At 33.8% G+C, this 5,399-nt stretch overlaps 1 pseudogene; it reads left to right on the forward strand.

The window, feature by feature from the left end:
* Positions 1 to 5,399, forward strand: part of LOC107696771 (cyclic AMP-responsive element-binding protein 3-like protein 3-A) — a 37,271-nt pseudogene that overhangs the window by 27,570 nt on the left and 4,302 nt on the right.

The following is a 5,399-nucleotide window of genomic DNA, read 5'->3' on the forward strand; positions in this document are numbered from 1 at the left end:
ATTCTAATATGCTGATTTATTATCAGTGCTGGAAACTGTTGTGCTGCTTAATATTTTTTTGGAACCTGTGATACTTTTTTTCAGGATTCTTTGATGAATAAAAAGTTAAAAAGAAGAGCATTTATTTAAAATAGAAATCTTTTCTAACAATATACACTACAGTTCAAAAGTTTGGGGTCACTAAATTTTTATTCTTTCTTTTTTTTTTGAAAGAAATTAATTTTTATTCAGCAAGGATGTGTTAAATTGATAAGAAGTGATAGCAAAGATTTATATTGTTAAAAAACAAATGCTTTGAATAAATGCTGTTCTTTTTAACTTTTTATTCATCAAAGAATCCTGAAAAAAGTATCGCAGTTTCCCAAACAATATTTGGCAGCACAACTGTTGCCAACATTGATAATTCTAATAATAAATCAGCATATTAGAATGATTTCTTAAGGATCGTGTGACACTTCATACTGGAGCAATGGCTGATGGAAATTCAGCTTTGCATCACAGAAATAAATTATATTTTAAAGGATATTAAAATAGAAACCATTATTTTATATTGTAATAACATTTTGCAAGATTACTGCTTTTTTTCTGTATTTTTTGATCAAATAAATGCAGCCTTGATGAGTAGAAGAGACTTCTTTAAAAAACATTACAAGTCTTACTGATCCCAAACTTTTGAACGGTAGTATATATACTGTATATATATATATGGGAAAAAATGAATTAAATAATATTTGTAAAATTTGTAAATTGTACATTAATCATTTAGCTAATCAGGACGCCAACAGAAAGTCAATAGAACATTTTTAAGCTAGAAAGTTAGGAAGCGGATGAGATTTATCCTCTGTTTTTAATTAAATTTGTAATGTTTGTGTAGAACTACTTTCATTTATTCAGTCCTGTGGGCTGCGGCTTGACTCTTACACATAAAAGAAAGAGACTTTCAGCATTAATGAGGATAAAATCAGTTATAGCTTTACTTAATTAGTATATATTCTCGTTTGTATTGATTTAGGGGTGAAATGTGACCTGGACATTATGTTTAGTTAGATTAATCTGAACACATCAAAGTCTCTACAATGTCTGTGCTTGTGCAAATTAGAAATCTAGTGTTACGGCTCATTTGTCTCTCATTCATGAGAACAACTGGACCAACAATTATTATTGAATTATCGTCTAATGTTATTGATGCATCCAGCACCACATAGACTATTTAGGGGGTGTTTGTGTGTATGCGAACACTTGCTGTGACAGACAGAGTGTGTGTGGGAGTGTTTGTAGGTCAGATTTATCACTGTGAGTAATTGGCCAATATACTCTGGTCTAGGATGGCTGCCTGCAGCGCTCAGAATCTGGAATTACAGAGGAAAGTCTTCCAGTTGGAGAAAACCAACACGTAAGTCTCGTTTTACAACAATATCAGATCGTCTCCGCTATGACAGGGCTATAAATCAATGGTTCTCAACTGGTTTCGCTTCAGGATCTGGATTTACATTGGACATCAAGTGGCCCAACACAGTATTGAAACTGCTTATCTCACAAAAAGAAAGTAAAATTCCCTTAAATAAATTAAGTACATTTTTCTTCCTACAGTCTTTGAGAATGAGTGCATGTCACAAAATCCCTGCCATCTTGGCTAGCTTCTACCATTTCCTGATTTATGATATCATAAAATTTCATCTGACATACAGCCGGTTTGATCTCCTCCCTTCATAAAACTATTTATTTTGGTATTTGAAGCATGCAAGATTATATAGCTAGATGCTTATTATCATTCGCATTTGACACTGCTTTCCCTCCTGCTGTTTGTGAATACTTTTATCACATTTTTACATATGTATTATCTCATATTTACATCTTGAATGACTTTTTATACATAGAATGAATGAACCCGTCCCTCATAAAAATCACATTCCATAATGAGATTCATTTACAAAACGTCTCTTCTTTTTTTATTGGTTATTTTGTTTTCGAGTGAAAACAAACATAAAATAGCACAATAAACCATGATCGGCGGTACATTACAATAACCAAATTTTCACCACATTTAAACAGTGTAGACAATGTGTTTTTAATGTGCATTAAAGACACCAGAATTTGCCCGTTTCATCACAATATTTTCATTTTTGATACCTTTTACATGATTTACACCATGGCTTATAGTTCTTTTAAAGCTACAATAGGCCTATGCAACTTTTTGTTCAAAATTAATAATGAGTGAGTACATCATAAAACCATCTTCCAAACAATGTTTTTGCCTTACTCTAAATTTCTAATAATTATTCATATTTTAAAGTTGTCAGGACGGATTTCCTGGGAAACTGCATACTTCTGGTATTCATCCGTGCGTGTTTATGTCATATCCGTAAATAAAGGAAATCAAATCAGGTTACTACTACACGCATTTAAAAGAACTTATAGCCACAACAACTGAAGCTCGAAAGAAAAAGAGTTTGAAAGCAAAGGCAATGCGACACCTGTTATAAAACACGAATCAAGAGCACTTTTGCTGTGCATTGACTAGCTTCACAAAACAATGTTTATGCTGGTAACAATGCTAATCTCTAAAACAGATACTGCATTGGTCTATTTGCCTATAAATAGCCTTGCAAAGTTATAGTTTACACCATTATTTGATATGAATAGCATATTATGTCTGAAGTAAGCGTTGGTAAACTTTTGTAATGTAAAACAACTGTGAAAATAGCAATGGCATATCAACTGCTTACATGCTCATATTTTTCAGAAATACATCTCTCTTTTGTTATTGGGAGAGTTTTGATGTCATTAGTGACATCCGCAGTGATAACGCAATCATCCACCTCAAGCATCAGATTCATCCACGTAGAATCGCGGAGCCGAAGCACAACTCACGTAATGACCAGAACAATGTTCCTCCGCGAATAACTTGCCGTTTTATGCTGCAGCGGCTAGACGGCTAAAAGTTACATACAAGTGTACTGGTCCTACACTATAAAAAATGACTGTGAATTTAACGGTAAAAGACTGTAAAAATGCTACAGTAAAAACCTGTTAAATGGTTAACGGTAAATTCCCCTATTATATACGGTGAAAAACTGTATTGGACATTACATGTAATTTTACGGTAGTATACCGTTTTTGGAAGGGAAAAAGACTATAATTTACAGTGAATAACCGTAAATTGACTTTCCCAGAATTCCCTGCGTTACATTTCAAATGTGATGTTTTTTTGTTGAAATAACTGTTTCTTCTTAGTTTTTTCTTACCAGTTTTGTATATTAGGGTTGTATGTTACACCTAATGTTGTTAAATGAATGTTTATTGCATTATTTCAGTTTCATGTGTGTTACCGTGATGGTGTTTAGTGTTTGTGTGAATGACACTGTGCACCTTCTATATATGTTATTATTTAAAAGCTGCTTTTGATGGGCTTTAGTTCATCATGACTTTCTCATCACCCCCTGCATTTGGTGGTTATCAGTGTATTACAAAGGTACAAAACAGATTTCAGTACTTCAATAGGTCGGTATAGTAACATTATATCAGTTAATGAAATTATGGTATTTAACTGTAAATGTAAGTTAAAACCGTAAAACCTAAAATCTTGCTACTGTATTTTTTACGGTAAAATTCCGGCAACCACAGCTTGTATTTTTTTTACATTGTACGGTACCATTCTTCAATAAAAATATGTTCAGTCCCATGTCTAAAAATTCTTAATGAATCATAATTTTAAATTCCAAATGAAATTAAACAACAATCCTTTAACAATAAATATTTTTGGATTAAGTGAGTTTTTTTCTGTTTATATATCTATTAATATATTTATCAATCAGAATTTCAGTAGGATCTTTTTTGACACTTTGAGGATTCTGGATTAATCCTTTTGGCTCCAAATTAACAGCATTCTGAAGAATATATTGATGAGCTACAGAAGCATCTGGGTTGATGGACTGAACTTCAAAACTTATTTTAACCCTACTGACATTTTCAAAACACTTTGCAGCGCTGTGAAATCCTGCCACATGCTGCATATTTGTCCTTAGATGAAGCCGTTCCCTTTTAAAGCATGACTCTGTACTTTACACTTCTAAAGTTCACATCAAATGGAAGTTCCATTACCGCTTCCTCTAACTTGGAGCGCACTCTCTCCATCTATCTGTCAGGTCTCTGATGGAGCAGTTACGCTGGCTGCAGTCTCTGGTGATGAACGGCTCCAGTAAACCGGCTCAGACGGGAACCTGCATCCTGGTAAGATGACAGCGCAGGAGGAGGAGCCCAAGAAAGGAAAAGAAATTAAGGAAGGAAGGAATCTCCAAGCTTTGACGGAATCTGCTCCAGGCATTTTTATAACTGAAGCACAATCAAAGTCAAGCTTCAAAGTGAACATTTGCAGAAGAGGTAAAAAAAGGAGGAAAGTAAATGTTCGGTGACACATAGGCCCTGGTGGAAAGAGTACTGAAAAAATATACTCAAGTAAAAGTACCATTACCTTCCAAAACATACATATAGAGTAGAGTAAAAGTACTTGTCCAAAAAACTACTTGAGTAAGAGTAAAAGAGTAGCCTATTTAAAAGTACTCATGAGTATTGAGTAGTGATATGAACGCATGCGCAAAGTCTCTCGTTAAGCGGTTTCCTCCTGTAGAAAAACATAAAGACTTAATATGGCTTAATCTGATTTGACGAAAGTCACGAGAGCTATTACTATCTATCCAATCACGTTGATGGATAAAAATAAAATTAAAATAAGCATGTAACGACCACAAACGGTGTCATCAGCATTACTTAATGAACTCACTCTTCTTCTTTATTACAACCGATTACATCAGTGACTGATCTCACTGCCACCTTCCAGAAGAGCTTAACAATGTTTTAAAACTTTGTACAGATTTTCCAAGATAAAGTCTGCAACAACAACTTTATCTCAAACATTTCTAAAGGGTTATTTTTTGCATATTTGTCACACTTAAAGGGGTCATATGATGCGATTTCAAGTTTTCCTTTCTCTTTGGTACACAAAATAATGATCTTTAAAAAAGCATCATATGACCCCTTTAAAAGATTCAGATCATCAAACTAATTTTAATGTTACACAAAGATAATGCAAGGAAATACAAAATGCCGTTTTTAAATGATGATTTCATTTATTAAAGGTGCAATAGGTGATTGTTTTCAGAATTTTTTTTTTGTTATGCTGGTTGAAAGCCTCTTCACATCCCGATAGCAATCATTAAGTTAAGTGGTCTAAATGTATTTATCTGTATTTATATATTCTGTGGAAGGTGTAGGACCAAGAAATGTTCGTCCAATTAAAACGCTCGGTCTGAGAGTTTTAATTGGCTTTCCTACCTGCCTGTGAACATATGTATTAGCATACCTCTGCGCACCCGGTTCGCGCAGACAGGATACGTCATCAG

This window comes from Sinocyclocheilus anshuiensis, unplaced genomic scaffold, assembly GCF_001515605.1.
Source record: "Sinocyclocheilus anshuiensis isolate Anshui unplaced genomic scaffold, SAMN03320099.WGS_v1.1 scaffold217, whole genome shotgun sequence".
Taxonomy (NCBI): Eukaryota; Metazoa; Chordata; class Actinopteri; order Cypriniformes; family Cyprinidae; genus Sinocyclocheilus; species Sinocyclocheilus anshuiensis.